This window comes from Lissotriton vulgaris, chromosome 4_1 (assembly GCF_964263255.1).
Source record: "Lissotriton vulgaris chromosome 4_1, aLisVul1.2, whole genome shotgun sequence".
NCBI lineage: Eukaryota > Metazoa > Chordata > Amphibia > Caudata > Salamandridae > Lissotriton > Lissotriton vulgaris.
This window is the reverse complement of record NC_141691.1, coordinates 2,099,751,777-2,099,771,083: the sequence shown is the minus strand read 5'-3', so window position 1 is coordinate 2,099,771,083 and position 19,307 is coordinate 2,099,751,777.

Genomic DNA, 19,307 nt, shown 5'->3' with positions numbered 1-19,307 from the left:
CCAGCTTCAGTCTGAATGATCCAGAAACAAGGTGGGGCTTTCATCGTTTGGGAAAAAAAAATGTTCTAAACCAATGAAAAGTGTTATTTTTAGGTCATATGACCAAGCCTTCCATCTTTAGGAAACCAAAAGTAAAATGGACCAATGAAAAGTTTTATAAACAAGTCACATGACCTGTTATGCGGCATAGGGCTACAAAAAGAGTAGAAAATCCATTGGCACGCGAGGCGGCATCAGTAGCGGACCGATGTGCGAATAGGCCGAAGGCAGCACAACGCGTCGAGATCCGGATGGCACCGAGGTGGTGTCCAGCAAATTGCCGCACTGGTGTGGCCATCCTACAATGCTGCGCCGAAAGACGGCGTGTCCAGCTGAGTTGCGTCCGCACTTGCGGCTACAGTAGGCCGAAGGCAGCACAACGCGCCGAGATCCGGATGGCACCGAGGTGGTGTCCAGCAAATTGCCGCACTTGTGTGGCCATCCTACAATGCTGCGCCGAAAGACGGCGTGTCTAGCTGAGTTGCGGTCACTCTTGCGGTACAGTGAGTCGAACGCGCCGAGATCCGGATGTTACCGAGGTTGTGTCCAGCAAGTTGCCGCACTGGTGTGGCCATCCTACAATGCTGCGCCGAAAGTCGGCGTGGGGTGCCCCGTTGGCTTATGAGGTGATGTCAGTAGTGGACTGATGTGTGAATAGGTCGGAACCAGCACAAGGCGCCAAGATCCGAATGGCAAGTCCTGGATGTTGAGTGCCATAGTTGAGAGTTCTGAGCAGTGCTTGTAAGACTGTCTGAAGCTTATTTGCACCTGCTGCAGCTTCACTATTGCCCTGGTGTGGCCAAAGGTCGCACATGACATAGGCGGCCGGCTCCCGAGGTCCGGCGGAACTTTTTTCCTTTTCCTTTCTGCTTCTTTTCCTACAATCCGTTTCATCTGAAGACACGACCAGGTCCCTGAATGTGTGCAGGGGGACGCTATTGATTGAATGAAAATGGCGGCTTGACACAAAGCTGACTCAAGCGTTGCTGTTGATGCTATACAGACAAAAATTGGTTTTCAGTTTGTACATTCTTCAGGATTTTTTTTCCATCCAAGTCTGATTGAGAGTTTGTCGAAAAATGGCTTCAGATTTTCCACATACTACTCTTCAACATTCTTCCTAAATGTAACAATGTGAAACTCACTAGGAGAACGACTGTTTCTGTTTCCTTTCAAAATGCTGCCAACAATATTTTCTGACTGGAAGACACCATCTTGTAGCATAAAGGGCCGAAAGGGGTTCTGGTCTGGCCGATGGTTGGTGGAGACATTTTGACTATATCTTGGACCTGCCCGGCCTCGCCCAAAATGGCGCCGGTATACATGGGACTCGTAACTCTTTGCCCGCAAATGTATATCTAGAAAATGTTATTGTAAGTGGCCCTGTCTTATTTTAATTACAAAATGTATGTCCACCGATTCCGCAACTGTTAGACACCTTAGTTCTTGCAACTTAATGGCCCGCTCGTTATGTTCCTCTACAGTGTAAATGTCTCCTCATCATATACGATTTCAGTTTGCTCCGTGGCCGGCCCACGTGGTTATAGGCCCGTATTTGTATACTGACATTTTCACAATAAAAGTTTTTAAAACAAAACACGGTAGTAGTATTTACATTGGTAAAGTTTTTACTTTTAGTCACTGTTTTCGAATCAGTAAAAGGCAAGTGAAATAAAGCAGTCCAATTACATGACGGATAAAAGGTATAATATGTAGGAACGCAGTAAAGATAAATGGTCAAGGGCAGTTGTGTTTTCCACTCCTGCAACATAAAGTGATCGATAAGAATCTGATAATCAGGCGTATCGGCGACTAAGACAGCAGGCCGAGTATCTTTTACTCAACGGCTCCGTCATGGAACGAAGAAACGCCCTTTTTCTCGAAAAAGGAATATATTTTACTTGCAGGACAGTTGTACATTTTCCGGGAAAGTACATTAGCCTGGAATATTATAACATATGTTTTAAAAAAAATAATGTTCGAAAACAATAAAAAGCGTAATTTTTAGGTCATATGACCAAGCTTTTCATCATTAAAATAACAAAAGTAAAATGAACCAATGAAAAGTTTTATTACCAAGTCACATGACCTGTTATGCTTACGTTACGCGCTGCGCGCCGCGCCTCGGATCACTTCCGGGTGCGCTAACGCGGCGTGTCATATAACGCATTACGTGACAACGTAGGCCAAGAATATAGTCAAAATGTCTCCACCAACCAGCGTTCGGAATACAACCCCTTTCAGCAGTCCAAAAAGTTCTGTTAAATGACAACAGAGGAGACAGGCAACAAGAACCATCAGTCAAAGAGGGGAGGGCAAGTTCTTCTCTTCCAGGTCATGTTGGGGCGCTACCGGAACTGATCGAATTGGTAGTCTACAGTGTTTCTGGATGTTTCAGACTAAAGCTGGCGTCAGCATGAGAGCACTTCCATCTTGTAGCTCCGTCGTGGCCATTCCACGAGCAGACATGGCAGCCGCTCCCCACCAGAAGCCTGCGGGAGTCGGGGGCCCCCAAGACTTTTGTAGAATCTTCACGGCTGAGGGGACGCTTTCGAGAATGGGACCCAAGCCCTATCAGGGAAGCGTCCGAGTTCAAAGGTGTCCCAGGGCCATTTTAGTGGACCAGGCCCAAAACCGAAGAGCCGGCCACCATTTTGAGAGTCCTGTGGCAGCCGCCTATCGCTGCACCGCAAGAGCGGGAGCAACTCAACTACATGATGAGCGAGACGCTGTAGTCGCAAGAGCGGGCGGTAAACAGCTGAATGGCGGAAGAGGCACAGTGTAGCAAAGGCGGGCGGAATGGTTACTGAAACGGTAAAGGGGCGCCCCACTACAGTGTGTCTTCAGGTCAAACGGATTGTGGGACAAGGTCCAGAATTGAAGAGTCATCAAAAGGCAAAAAGTTCCGCCGGACCCCGGGAGCCGGCCGCCTATGTCGGGGGCGATCTCAGGCTACACCAGTGCTATAAGACTTGGGGAGGGTGTCGGAGCCAAGCGTCTTCTCCGAGTCCGTGCCATCACACCGTCCCTCGGGGGCCTCCGTCAAGCGGTTTAGGGAGGTACCATATAACATTGTTTTCAAATGCAGTCAGGTCCACAAACAACCCTCACTTACTTTGAGAATAGTGAAGCTGCAGTAGGTGGAAATAAGCTTCAGACAGTCTTATAAGCACTGCTTTTGTAAACATTTTTTGTTTTTTTTGTATTTTTGCACAGTTTTATATATTTTTTTTGTTTTTGATGGAGGGGAAACAACAAAGCACAGGCATTGAAAAAGGCTCAAACTCAGAACTCTGAACTATGGCACCTAACATCCAGGAGCTTGCCATCCGGATCTTGGAGCCTTGTGCTGCTTCCGACCTATTCACACATCGGTCCACTACTGACATCATCTTATAAACCAACGTTATGTAAATAGTTTTTTAATAAAAAGCTTTACCCTGTTTCTTTGCTGGTGTGTTGTCTATATTTTTAATATTTGCATAGGGTTTGTCGTTATTTTGGGCGGGATGGGTGATGGAGCCGAGCTGTCTTGCAGCTCTCATGGTGTGGAGCTCAGTTCATCTCACTATTTTCGTATTTCTCATGAAGGGTTGTTTATAATATTTCTATTTTAGCGAGGTCAAAAAAAGATCCAAATAGTGGCGTACTGATTTTGCTCGATTACTTTTATTTTTTTACACGATTTTTCCCGATCTGCAAAGACTAAACAGAGTATTGCGACTGTGTGCTTGTTTGTAAATAGAGAATGAACCAAAGAGAATCAATTGTAAAACAGTAAATGCTTGGATAATAATCAATCAAATGGAGAGACAAGCAGGCACGACGGATTACAACGGGGGCAAAGGCCTGCGTTAACTACCGTTCACTATCTGCAAAGAGAGAGTACTACTAAGAGAAAAGAGGGGAGGGGGGGGCAGCGTTCAAAGCACATCAGCGTGCATAAATACGAAAATGTTTTTATCTATCACGTACTTGACATTTTAAAGCTTTTCATATTTGCTATTAAAAAACCAATGAAATTCACAGAAAAAACCATAGGTTATAGTGGATATATAGTTAGGAATTTGCATTTACAAAACTTTGAAAATTCAATGAAAAAACCATTGGTTTTAGGCCATATATAGTTAGGGATTTGCATTTACAAAACCTTATTTTACTCGCATAAAACCATTGAAATTCCATATATAGTTAGATGCGCTAACTATATATCGCGCACCCGCAATCCACTGCTGATGATGTCACATATTACATCATTCATGACATGGTCAGTGACATCACTGATGACATCACTGATGACAACATCCAGTGACTGTATGTTTCTGTAAAGTTAAAATATGTCTTACATATTGAAGAATGAGTGGATGTATAAGTGTCTGAATGAAGGATTTAGTAGGTGCATGACTGATTGTATGAGGGAGTGATTAAATGTGTCTCACTGAGTGCATGGGTTAGTGATTAAACTGTATTAATTTGTGCATCATTATATCTGTTGTTCTGTAAACTGCTGCATGTGTTGATCAGTAGCTATATGAATAACTATATGGGTTATTGATTGGTTGCTCAAGTATTTGTATGGGAGACTGAGTATGTGTGTGGGTGGCTGGGAGATGTGTGACTCTGTGCATAGATGTGTAAGCAGTTGATTCACTAGGTGTATGAGTTCAAGAGTGCATGTGGAAACAGCTATATGGGCGGTTGACTGTGTGCATGAGTGTATTGGTGAGTGAATGGATATCTCAGTGCTACATGTCAAAGTAAGTACATATGTAAAACACAGTACATGTGAGAGTTAACATATATAAATAACTGTGCATAAGAGCCAGTGAATGTGTGAGTGGCTGTATGGATCATTGTGAACATGTATCAAGGATTGTATAAGAGAGTAAATATGTGTTAGAATATGTTTCAATAAGTAAGGTGTGTATAACTGTATAGTTGAGGAATTGGAGGTGTGTTTGATTCTTTGCATGACTGTCTAGGTGTATGAGTAACTCCATGGATGAGTGACAGTCTGTGAGTGTCTGTTTTCACTGAGTGTATCTAAGGTTATATCAGAGTCTGTAGAGGTTCATCGTATTAACACATGAATGATGTCATCTGTGATGTTGTCAGTGATGTCATTTGAGTTATCATCAGTGATGTCATCAGTGATGTCATTTGAGATGTCATCAGTGATGTCATTTGAGTTGTCATCAGTGATGTCATCAGTGATGTCACTGACCATGTCATGAATGATGTAATATGTGACATCATCAGCAGTGGATTGCGGGTGCGCGATATATAGTTAGCGCATCTAACTATATATGGAATTTCAATAGTTTTATGCGAGTAAAATAAGGTTTTGTAAATGTAAATCCCTAACTATATATGGCCTAAAACCAATGGTTTTTTCATTTAATTTTCAAGGTTTTGTAAATGCAAATTCCTAACTATATATCCACTATAACCTATGGTTTTTTCTGTGAATATATATATATATATATATATATATATATATATATATATAGTAGGTAGTTATAGTTAGGATTTTTTTCAATGTTAAATCTCAAAATTCTATTTGGAATAACTTTGGCACCGGTTGACGAATCTGCCTGAAATTTTCCTGAAAATTGCCTCGTCGAGCTCCGGTCCTTCCTTGAAAGTTTAGGGGGGATACGTCAAGCGGGGGCCGAGATAAAAGGGGGGTCCCAAAATGCGTTTTCCTCATGTTAATTTCCATAGGGCGGTCGATTTCACTTTTAGCCCGAACGGCTGAATGGATTTCCAGCAAACTTGGCAAAATTGAAGGGACTGGTAGCCCGATGTGCCTTTGCTATGTCTCAAGATATGTGCTGCAGTGGATTTTGAGTAATTTAGGTTCAAAAAAATATATATATCTATAGGCGCTCTCCGGTGCGCGCACCGGAGTGCGCTCCAGGTGCGACACGCGACACGCGCGCAGGAAGCTGATTGGCTCTTGGGTGTCTGTAAACATTCTAAACAGTCTGGAGCGGCCGCCATCTTGTGTCTCGGTAAAATTGAGACACAAGGGTTTGAAAAAAAAAGGGGCAAATGACCATAAGGGGGAAGAGTAGACCCCCTCTGACCCCCTAGGTTTGATGTGGGGGCTAAAATAGGGTCCTGCGGGGCATTACATTTTTTATTTTTTTTTTCGTTTTGCGCGGGGGAAGCGCATGGTACGCGCACCGGCAAAGCACGGGGAAAATTCAGGTCCATATTTATGAAGGCCTTGCGCTGCCAGTTTTGCGCCGCCTGTGCGTCAATTTTTGTGACGCACCAGCGGTGTAAAAAAATGCGCATTGTTACGCAATATTTAAAAAGTGACGCATCTATCTAGATGCGTCACTTTTTAAATATAGTGCAACGAGGCACATTTTTTTACACTGCTGGTGCGATGCGTCACTTTTCTGTGCGCACTCCTTATGACATTCCAGATGTGTCATATTTAATGTATGACGAATCATGTTGCAAGGAGTTACAGATACATCAGTATTTCTGACATATCTGTAAACATAAAAGTGACGCGAGGCAGGCGCAAGATTTTGACGCAACAGCATCCTAAAAGTGACGCAGAGAAATCTCATAGATTTCAGTACGTCGTTATTACCAAGCTTTTTGCGGGGGAATGCCCCCTCTGCATACATTATACCTGACGCAGATATAATGTGGCGCAGAGTTTTAAAAAGTGACCCATGTACCTAGATGCGTCACTTTTTAAAAATAGCGTCAGGTATAATGCATGCAGAGGGGGTGTTCTCCCGCAAAAAGCTTTGTAATAGCGACGCAGTGAAATCTTTGAGATTTCACTGCGTCAATTTTAGGATGCTGTTGCGTCAAAATCTTGCGCCTGCTTTACAGCAGGTGTTAGACTGACGCAAGACCTTTCACATGGTGTTTTTTCCATGTGAAAGGACACATTACTGTAGTTGCGTCACTTTTGTGACGCACTCCAGCAATGCGTTACTTGGAATGTCATAAGGAGTGCGCACAGAAAAGTGACGCATCGCACCAGTGGTGTAAAAAAATGCGCCTCGTTGCGTTATATTTAAAAAGTGACGTATCTAGGTAGATGGGTCACTTTTTAAAATCAAGCGCCACATTATATCTGCGTCAGGTATAATGCATGCAGAGGGGGTGTTCCCCCGCAAAAAGCTTTGTAATAGCGACGCAGTGAAATCTTTGAGATTTCACTGCGTCACTTTTAGGATGCTGTTGCATCCTTTAAATATAGTGCAACGAGGCAAATTTTTTTACACTGCTGGTGCGATGCGTCACTTTTCTGTGCGCACTCCTTATGACATTCCAGATGTGTCATATTTAATGTATGACGAATCATGTTGCAAGGAGTTACTGATACGTCAGTATTTCTGACATATCTGTAAACATGAAAGTGACGCGAGGCAGGCGCAAGATTTTGACGCAACAGCATCCTAAAAGTGACGCAGAGAAATCTCATAGATTTCAGTACGTCGTTATTACCAAGCTTTTTGCGAGGGATTGCCCCCTCTGCATACATTATACCTGATGCAGATATAATGTGGCGCAGAGTTTTAAAAAGTGACCCATGTACCTAGATGCGTCACTTTTTAAAAATAGCGTCAGGTATAATGCATGCAGAGGGGGTGTTCCCCCGCAAAAAGCTTGGTAATAACGACGCAGGGCGTCACTTTTAGGATGTTGTTGCGTCAAAATCTTGCGCCTGCTTCACAGCAGACCTTTCACATGGTGCTTTTTCCATGTGAAAGGACACATTACTGGAGTTGCGTCACTTTTGTGACGCACTCCAGCAATGCGTTACTTTTGTGTTTACAGATACGTCAGAAATACTGACATATCTGTAACTCCTTGCGAATTGATTAGTCATTTATTAAATATGACATATCTGGAATGTCATAAGGAGTGCGTCCAGAAAAGTGACGCATCGCTGTTTTCACGTAGCGATGCGTCACTTTTCAGAAATGAGGCCTCCAGTTTATTCACTGTGTCATAACTTTCTTTTCTAACACTCACCTTCTTTCATTCCTCCTACTTCACTTCCTTTCACCTCTCATACCTTTCTGTTCTTTCTTACTCATTCTCCTTTCAATTATCAATGCACTATATTTCACTTACTCTTCATTTTTTTAAGAATATAGCTCTTTGATGAGAATTGGAGGTAGTTCTGAAAAGAACTTTTGGTTTTCTTCTTTTAACTGAACAGGAACAAAAACAGGGAATGGAAACTGCTCAACAGGAGCAAAAAGAAAACAAAAAAATTAGGGGTGGGAAGGGCAGCGATGGTTCTCCAATGCTCGAACCTTGAGCAGGTGAGGAGTTGATTGCAGTATTCGCATCTGACGACCCCATGGTTAAATGCAGGTTGTATGTTTGGCACCTGCTCCTATGATTGCTCTCTCCCAGAAGAAGTTGCTCCTCCGGTTGATGTAGAGGCCCCATCTCTGGGAACCTCTTGTGCCAGAGCCCTGACACTTTCCCGGGCAAAATTCTGGGGGTGCCTCCTCTCCACATGTCGGATCATGGTAAAGTTCCCAAAAGAGTACTTTTTTTGGGGGTTACCCCGTGACAGGACCTGTTTGCAGATCCTGCACTCCACTTTTGGTGCATTCACCTTCTTCTGGTCTGCTGGAAACTTAAAAAATTTCCATATGAAATGCTCTTTCACCTTTGGTTGAGGAGGCTCTTCATCGATGAATTCAGGCTCATCTTCACTGCTGGATGGTCTGGCAGCCATGATTAACCAAGAAATATGCAAGAGCAAAAAGGCAGGTCTTTCAGTCACAAAAGTGAAAGAAGAAGTGAAGGAAATGGGTGGGGATTTCATTCATTGTAAAAAAAACTGTTAGCAACCAATGAAAAGTGTTATTTTAGGGTCACATGACCCGACGCGTTTACGCTGCGCGCTCCCGAGCACTTCCGGGTGCGTTTACGCAGCGCGATCGTAGGCGCTTCCGGGGCGCAAACGTGGCGCGATCGTAGGCGCTTTTGCGTGCGTTTACGCACCGCAAACGTAGGCGCTTCCGAGGGCACTTACGTTGCGCGCCGAAGTGACGTCATCAAACTTTTACAGAAATGCATAATCATTTTCCTTATTAAAAAAAACAAATTTTATTTGTATGGTACGAAATGTTTTGATTATTATTAACTTTTCATTCATATTTTTTTCACGAACGACAGTAGCGCTCTGGGTGCGCTTTCAGGTGAGCTCACGGAAAAGCTTACCGGAGAGCTTAGCTGAAAGCTTCCCGGAGCGCGCACCCAGAGCGCAAAAGAAAAAAATTATATAAAAAAATGAATACTTAAAAAAAAACAGCAAATTGTAAAAAAAACAAAAAGGTTAGAAACTCGATATACAAAGGAATTAGCATTTAAAAAACCTATGAAATTCACTGAAAAAACAATAGGTTTCACACCATTTATACTTAGGAATTAGCATTTAAAAAACCTATCAAATTCACTGAAAAAACCATAGGTTTCACACCAGTTATAGTTAGGAATTAGCATTTAAAAAACCTATCAAATTCACTGAAAAAAACATAGGTTTAACACCAGTTATAGTTAGCTGGAAATTTTACTGATATAAAACCATTGAAATTCCCACGTTATAGTTAGATGGACTCACTATAACTTGCGCGTGCAATGCACTGCTGATGACGTCACATATTACATCACTCATGACATGGTCAGTGACATCACTCATGACAACATTCTATTTGGAATAACTTTGGCCCTGGTTGAAGAATCTTAGCGAATTTCTCAAAGAAGATGGCTCGGTCCGCTGCGCTCCTTCCCTAAAAGTTTGGGGGGGAGTGGTCTAATGGGGGCTGAGATAAGAGGGGGGTCCCAAAACGTGTTTTCTCCATGTTATTTTCCATAGGACCTTTAGACTCGGCTACTGGTCGAACGGGTGAATGGATTTATAAGAAATTTGGCAAAACTGTACAGTCCGGCTCGCAGATTACGCTTTTTTTGGAATGGTGTAAATCCGTTCAGTAGTTGCTGAGGAAATTAAAGTTAAAGTCAATTATATATCTATACGCGCGCACACGTGCGCGCACCCAAACGGCTGCGTGCGCGAGCGGAATTTTGCTGCGTGACGTCTGTTAACGTTCGATTAGAAGGAAATCAGGAAGTGTTGACCGCCATTTTGTCATTGCGAGTAAATATATTGTTGATTTCAAAGCGTTGGATATGGAAAGGGGAGAAGGTAGAGATTGTTTTGCTGCGTAGGTTTTCTTAGGGTGTGCAGTAAGGCCCTTAAAGGCGAAAATATATATATATATATTTTTTTTTAAGTTGCGTGGTGCGCGCACTCGGTCGCGCACACCTTTTTACAAGAGTGTGAAAATGGAGATAAATCAGAAGTTTGATTGCTTAGATATAAGGTGGCTCTGAAAAGAGCCATTGTGTTAATTGAGTGTTTTCTGCATTTATAAGTAAGTACCGATGCAGAGCCTGATGTTGCAGAGGAAGATTCTGTTTCCCTCATTCGTGAAATGAACACCGTCTCTCCTATAGACGTCTTGCATGTGGTATCGCAAGTTGTTGTGGTAAATAGAACCCATGCTATAATCTCTGAGGAAAGCAGAAACAGATTTATTTACATGTCTCCTTGTTTTCTCAAATTGTGCACAATGGTGATTGGACCAATTCCATTTCTGTCTTTGGCATATATTGGAATATACCAAGGCAGATCGAGGAAAAAGTGTTATCAATTGTCGAAAGGTGTCTTTTAGAAGCATTTCCAGACCTACCCCAGTGATTGTGCCTAGATCGTTCCCTCCACAGTGCACAATTATAAGGTCTGGTTCTGGGAGATGCATAAAAGTTTTCACCAATGGAATCAATTGGTGACATTTCAATTCTCTTTTGGAAATCCATGTTATGTGTACATTTGGTAAGCTGAGGTTGCAAATTCGTCAGCTTACTGCATATTTTTCACTCCAGTGAATATAACTGTGTCCTATTAGCCAGACCTTCATTTTCAAGGGATTTGTAGTCGTCCTCCGATCGGTTCTGGAAGTGGAATGGTAGTTAGAAGTTGAAATTCTAAATAAAGAGAAAGGAAGAGGCTGGGTGTGGTTTAAAAAATAAAAATGATTGGTTGATTGTAAGAAGTGGAGATTGAACAGTACGTTGCATGTTAATGTTTATGTTAAACGAAAAATACTATTGGGTGTGAAAAAAAAAGACATGTAACAGAGCTGTGGATTGGCAGGTGTTTCTGGAGGGAAAACAGTGTTGTTACTTTGCTGTAAAACGTTGAGATATGAACTTTTGACCTGTGCCTTCAGCCAGGTGCAGAATGAGGTGTTACCATGGAAACAGCCAGAGATGGCAGTGGGTGATGGGTGACTTTTATGTGACATTGAAAATATTGTGAGGGAGAACCAACTGAAATGTAAATGCTTACGTTACGCGCTCCGCATTGCTTCCGGGAAGCTGCGCTTCGCGCCTCGCGCACCGGAGCACTTCCGGGTGCGCTAACGCGGCGCGTCATATGACGGATTACGCAACAACGCGGGACGTCGTTGGGGCTCCACCGGAACTGATCGAATTTATTTATTTATTTATTTATTTATTGTGACTTGTATAGCGCACTATAACCCAGGGGTCTCTAAGCGCTTTGTTAGGATCAGCTAGACAATAAAAAGATGCATCAGATTACATTTAGCGGCCACCCCACGCTTGCTGGAAAAGCACAGTTTTTAATTGCTTGCGGAAGGGCATTAGTTTCTTTTCATTGCGGCGTTTCAGCGGTAGTTTAGTCCACATAGCTGGCAAAGTATGTGAGAAAGCACGCCCACCCACAGTGGTCAATCTACAGCGTGGCTGAACCAGATATATGGAATCAGCAGATCTAAGCACCCTCCCTGGTTTGTAAAGGGACAGGCGAGATTTCAGATAGGTGGGTGCTCTGCCATGAAGCGCTTTGTGTACAATGCAGAGCCCCTTGAACATTAGCCTCTGCCTAACTGGCAACCAATGGAGTTCCCGCAGGAGGGGGGATGCCTGGGTACTCCTTGGTTTCTTAAAAATGAGCCTAGCAGCATCGTTCATGACCGTCTGCATTCTGTTTAAGAGGCCCTGTGGGAGTCCTATATACAATGAATTGCCATAGTCCAGCCTGGCCAAAATCATTGCAGAAACCACGCTCCTTAGGGTGGAAAAAGAGAGCAGCGGGGAAACTTTCCTGAGTTGGCGAAGGAGGCCGACGCAGCAGCCCACCACAGCTGTGACTTGCTTTTTCATGGACAGCTTACTGTCCACCTGGATGCCCAGGCTCTTAACCACCTCAGCCGGTTCTGGAGGCGTGCCGGACATCCAGTTAGCTGTACTTCTCAGAATGTTTTGCAGTCTGGTAAAGGCATTCAGGCTATCCTCCAGCTGGATGATGATCTGGGTGTCGTCTGCGTAGTTATATACCTGACAGTCTATTTGATTAAGCATTCGAATCAAAGGCTGTAGGTATATGTTGAACAATAGGGGTGACAGAGCAGACCCTTGTGGGACTCCGCAAGTGATCGAGGTTGCGGTAGAAAGCATGTCACCTAATTGCACTTTCTGCGTCCTCCCTTGAAGGAAGGATGTGAACCATGCCAGTGCTATGTCCTGAATGCCGAAGTCCCTCATCCGGGACAGTAGTTGTTCATGACACACAGTATCAAATGCCGCGGAGAGGTCCAACAGCACCAGGGCCCCCGGGATTTTCTACCGAATTGGTAGTCTACAGTGTTTCTGGATGTTTCAGACTGAAGCTGGCGTCAGCATGAGAGCACCCCGTGGCTACGTCGTGGCCATTCCGCGAGCAATTATGCCAGTCGCTCCCCACCGGAAGTCTGCAGGAGTCGGGGGCCTCGGTGACTCTTGTAGAATCTTCAAGGCTGAGGGGACGCTTTTGGGAATGGGGCTCATGCCCTAGCAGTCAAGCGTCCGAGTTCCAGGGTTGCCCAGAGCCATCCTTGCAGGCCAGGCCCAAGTCTGTGGAGCCGACCGCCATTTCCTGAGCTCCGTGGCAGCCGTCTGTCGCTGAATCAGAAGAGTGGGTGCAATTCAGCCGGATGGCGGGTGAGACGGTGTAATAGCAAGAGCAGGCGTAATTCAGCTGGCCGAGCGAGGCACTGTGCCGCAGGAGCAGGCGGAACTCAGCTGGCCGAGTGAAGCGCTGGGGTGTAGCTAAGAAACCTCCACCTGGTGAGGTGGGAGAGGCTCGTTCGCACCGCCTCTCCCTTCCAGTGCACTCCACGCCGTCTCCTGGCGCAGGTATATGTGATGGTCGGACCAGGGCACCGCAGGACGTGTCTTCAGGTCAAACGGATTGTGGGACAAGGTCCATAATGGAAGAGGCATCAAAAGGCAAGAAGTTCCGCCTGACCCTGGGAGCCGGCCGCCTATGTCGGGTGCGATCTCAGGCCATACCAGGGGAACAAGACTTGGGGAGGGGGCAGGAGCCAAGCGCCCCCTCCGAGTTCGCGTTTCTTGGACCCTGAAGTATGGCACTCAACATTCAGAACTTATGACATTTGTGCAAGGCAGGGACATCGAAGCCTCTCAGGGACCAAGTATATCCAGAGTCCTTCCTACAGAAGGTGGTGGGGGTGGCAGCATTAGCAAGGCATCCCCCCACACAACTTGTCGGACCCTGAAGTATGGCTCTCAACATCCAGAACTTATGACATTTGTGCAAGGCAGGGACATCGAAGCCTCTCAGGGACCAAGGATATCCAGAGTCCTTCCTACAGAAGGTGGTGGGGGTGGCGGCATTAGCAAGGCATCCCCCCACACAACTTGTCGGACATGACCTCTGGATGTACTGGGTGTTCAATTTCAGAATTGAAACTACTAAGAAGCAATTAGAAATGTTGTTTTCATGTTGCAGTAGGCTGCCATGTAAATAGTTATTTAATAAAATGTTTTATCCTGTTACTTTGCTGGTGTGTTGTATATATTTATAATATTTGCATAGTGTTTGTCGTTATTTTGGGCGGGGTGGGCGGCGGAGCCGAGCTGTCTTGCAGCCATCATGGCGTCGAGCTCGGTTCCTCTCTCTAGTTTCATGTTTTTTCTAACGATTTATATGTTATAGTTTGCTAGCACGATACAGCGGATAGTCCGCATTTTATATATATATGTCCTTTTTATTAGGGGGGTCCTCCGGTGGAGTCGGACGATGTACCTCTAATAAACGGTCCGGGTTGAACCAACTACCAACAAACGGGGCAGAGATAGGCATGACGGGTTACAAAGGGGACAAAAGTGTGCACTACCTATCCTTCACTATCTGCAAAAACTAAACAGAGTATTGCGACTTTATGCTTATTTGTGAACAGAGAATGACCCAAAGAGAACCAATTTCGAACAATCATAGGCTATTGGCAGTGGGCAGAGAGGCCATGACACAGAAAATGGCTGTTACTTACGTGCATGATGGGGCCTAAAAGGGACTAGATGGCGTGGCCACTGTTTCGCGACTTTCACTTTACTTTTAACAATGGCTCTGGTGAACATAAATGAACGCCGCTTATGTATACCTAATTTTAGTCATTTTCCACAAAAAAGCTTTTGATATTTGCTATTAAAAAACCAAAGAAAATCACTGAAAAAACCATAGGTTATAGACCATATATAGTTAAATATCTGAAGTCCATCTCTGCACTCGATGGAGATACAGGTCGTCGATCAGAAGATGTGCTGGCCACCTCTAATGGTAATAGCGTGGCCAGGGCTCTTGTCGTTGCCTCTGCAAATTGCAGAGGGTGCACTTGTTTGACATGCCGCACCATGGTATGTATGGAAAAGGAATATTTTTTTGCTGGATTTGTTCTTGAGAGAACCAAGTCACATATCGTGCAGGTTACTTTTGGTGCATTCACTTTCTTTTGATCTTCAGGAAAAGTGAAAAATTGCCAGATGAAAGATTTATTTTTTCTTATTAAAGGTAGTCGATCATTTTGGTCAGATTCGGAAGATGAATGAGATACGGTAGCCATTTCACCAAAGTCTTCCGAAAGATGTAGGACGTTGTTCTCTCTTGAGAGTAGAAAAGATAGTGAGGGAAGTGGGTGGAGTGCTGCGTGTAAATTCCAGAATTGAAACTATTAAGAACCAATTGAAAGTGTTGTTTTCATGTTGCAGTAGGCTGCCATGTAAATAGTTATTTAATAAAACGTTTTACCCTGTTACTTTGCTGGTGTGTTGTGTATCTTTATAATATTTGTCGTTATTTTGGGTGGGGTGGGCGGTGGAGCCGAGCTGTCTTGCAGCCATCATGGCGTCGAGCTCGGTTTCTCTCACTAGTTTCATATTTCTCATGAGGGGTTGTTCCTAATTTTTCTATTTTAGCGAGGTCAAAAAAAGATCTCATCAGTGGCCTACTGATTTTGCTCGATTCCTTTTGTTTTTTCGAACAATTTATATGTTATAGTTTGCTAGCACGATACAGCGACTAGTCCGCATTTTATATATATGTCCTTTTTATTAGGGGTGTCCTCCGGTGGAGTCGGACGATCTACCTCTAATAAACGGTCCGGGTTGAACCAACTACCATCCTGATTTTGTATATCTTCTGAGCTGGATTTAAGCACACAATTGTTAAAGTATGAAACGTTTTATATTTCTAAAAAAAATACCAAGGTGTGTACATCCGGTAACGCACGAAAGTTTAAAAAGACATTCGGCAACATTTACTGAAAAGTTTCATAAGAATAAAAAAGAAGTCTAGGTACAGTCTCTTTGACGTACTATAAGTTCTTTGAGGGGTGTATGTAGAAATTCAATAAGTTCAAATCGCAAGGTTTTTACGAAATATATAGGCCGGTGCGCGCACTCGGTCGCGCGCGAAAGCCTGGAAATGCGATATCCATTTTATTGACAACTGTTGCCGAGAGTGCGCACACCGGGTCGCGCACGAAAGTTTAGTAAGGCTATTTTTATTTACAGACAAATTTTAATGTGTTTAAAGAAAGGCAAGGTACAGACTTTCGAATTCTGTATTGCTTTACAAGGAGTCTCTATGCAACTTGAACAGTGAACAAAACGGCTTGTTTTCGAAAAAAATATTGCCAGAACTTTATTGCCAAAAGTATAGGTTGCATACACGACATTTTTCTGAATTAGCATTTTAAAAACCAATGAAATTCACAGAAAAAACCATAGGTTTTACACACGTTATAGTTAGGAAGTAGCATTTAAAAAACCTATGAAATTCACTGAAAAAACCATAGGTTTGACACATGTTATAGTTAGCTGGAAATTTTACTAACATAAAACCAATGAAATTCCACGTTATAGTTAGTTGGACTCACTATAACTTGCGCGTGCAATGCACTGCTGATGACGTCACATATTACATCACTCATGACATGGTCAGTGACATCACTCATGACATCACTGATGACACCATCCAGTGAATATGTGTCTTTCTGAAAAATAAATATTAGTGAGTAATGTTTAAATATTTAAATATATATATTAGTGTTTCACTTTGTGTATAAGTGGCTACATGTGTTGGTAAGTAGCTACATGCGTATGTATATGGGTTATTAGATGTTTCTCTTAGTATCAGTATGAGTGACTATATGGTTTGGTGTGGGTATTACTTAGCACATAGATGCATGAGTGACTGACTCTCTGTTTGTATGTGTTTTGAAGACAGCATATGTGCAGGACTGTATGGGTGGTTGAGTGTGTACATGTGTTTGTTAGTGAGTGAATGACTGTCTCACTAGTGTCTTTATCAGTAACGACATATGTTTTAATCTAGTATATGTGAATATTGATGTATATAAGTGAGTATATGTGAGAGTAAGAGATTGAAAGAGTTCCTGTTTAAATAAGTATGTGTTTGTTTAGGAGAATAAATATGTGTAATTGTCAATAGAAGTAAGGTGGAAGTGTGTGTATAACTCTATATTCAAATAAATGGATGTTCAATAGTTTATTTGCACGTGTGAGTATGTGTGTGAGTAACTTTTCGATGATTGTCGGTGTGTAACAGGATGTATAGGTGTATCACTTCATATGATGAGTGAGTATATGTATGAGTGAATGTGTATATAGATGGTGGAATTACTGAATTACTTGTTGTAACTGATATGGGTATCTGTATTTTTTTTTAAATTTCAGTTTCTATTTTTGAATATGTGTTTCAAGGGTTACATTACAGTGAAAGGAGGTCTGTCACTATGTCACAAGGATGGTGTCATCAGTGATGTCATGAGTGATGTCACTGACCATGTCATGAGTGATGTAATATGTGACGTCATCAGCATTGCATTGCACGCGCAAGTTATAGTGAGTCCAACTAACTATAACGTGGAATTTCATTGGTTTTATGTTAGTAAAATTTCCAGCTAACTATAACATGTGTCAAACCTATGGTTTTTTCAGTGAATTTCATAGGTTTTTTAAATGCTACTTCCTAACTATAACGTGTGTAAAACCTATGGTTTTTTCAGTGAATATATATATATATATATATATATATATATATATATATATATATATATATATATATATATATATATATATATATATTACCTACTGGCTATCGCCAGTAGGTATATATAGTTAGGATTTTTTCTCTATGGGACTTTTGAAAATTCTATGTCTAATAACTTTGGCGTTTGTGGACGGAATCGGCTAAAATTTTCAGGAAAATGGCACATTTTGTTTCTGATTCACAAAAGGGGGTGGTGATGAACAGAGTGTCTGAATTGAGCAGACCACTCTTACCCAGTCCAAAGATCAGGGCTTGATCCATCACCGTTATTTATCTCACTGCCCCATCCCAGCTCAGAACCTGGCTATATGCAAATCAGTCTGTCCCTGGCCCAGTGCATCATGGGAACAGGGCAGACTAAACTACCAAGCCAATTCTTCACCAGAAAGGAGACAAGCTACCGGGGACCGGTTTCTGGCATTTCAGCCGTCTTCGGCCCGGCTTGCTTGAATCCTGATGGAGCAGTGAGAAAGGGACTCATGTCTGAGTATACCCTGCCACACCTATAGTGGCCAAAATCGATTCACAAAAGGGGGTGGTGATGAACAGAGTGTCTGAATTGAGCAGACCACTCTTACCCAGTCCAAAGATCAGGGCTTGATCCATCACCGTTATTTATCTCACGGTGCAGTGAGCTAAAAAACGGTGTTGGATCTAGCCCTGATCTTTTGACTGGGTGAGAGCTTTCTGCTTAATTCAGAGACTCTGTCCCTCACCACCCCTTTTTGTAAATATTTTTGTCCACCCTAAGCGTGGAAGGGTATTCTCAGATGTGAGACCCTTGCTCATTGCACCATCAGGATTGAAGCAAACCGGGCCGAAGACGGCTGTAATGCCAGAAACCGGTCCCCGGGAGCTTGTTTCCTTCCCAGTGTAAGAATTGGCTTCTGTAGTTTGGTTTGTCCTGTTCCCATCATGCACTGGGACAGGAACAGACTAATTTGCATACAGCCAGGTTCTGAAACTGGGATGGTGCAGTGAGCTAAAAAACGGTGTTGGATCTAGCCCTGATCTTTTGACTGGGTGAGAGCTTTCTGCTTAATTCAGAGACTCTGTCCCTCACCACCCCTTTTTGTAAACATTTTGTTTCTGAGCAGCCCCTAAAAAATTTGGGGGGGTTTCGTTAAGGGGGGGCTGAGCAAAAAGGGGGGCCCAAAACGCGTTTTTCCCATGTTAATTTCCATAGGGCGTTTGGCCTCACTTTTAGCTCGAACGGCTGAATGGATTTGCACGAAAATTGGCAAAATTGTAGGGACTGTTAGCCCGATGTGCCTTTGCTGGGTCTCAATATATGTGCTCCAGTGGATTTTGAGAAATTAACGTTTTAAAAAATGTATATATCTGTGACAGCGTCCCAGATAGCGGTCCAGATAGCGTACTTTTCGCTTCACGGTGCTTTGCGAAGCGATGCTGATTGGCTCTCCGGTGTCTGTCAACATTCTAAACAGTCCGGTGCAGCCGCCATCTTGTCTCTCGGTAGGATCGAGAGACAAGAAGAGGTGAAAAACGAAGAGGGAATTTAATGAAAGGTGGCAAGGTAGACCCCTCTTGACCCCCTAGGAATGATGTTGGGGTTATTAAAGGGTCCCGTGGGGAAAATAAAAAAAAATTGATTTTTCACGGTAGAAGAGCTTCCCGGATCGCAAACCGGGCCGCAAACTGGTAGCGAAACGGGAATTCGCCATTTTGTGTTTCGATTTAATTAAATTACAGGGTATAAGGGGGTACGGGAGACTTTTCCTGATCCCTTATGTTTTTTGAGGGTGGC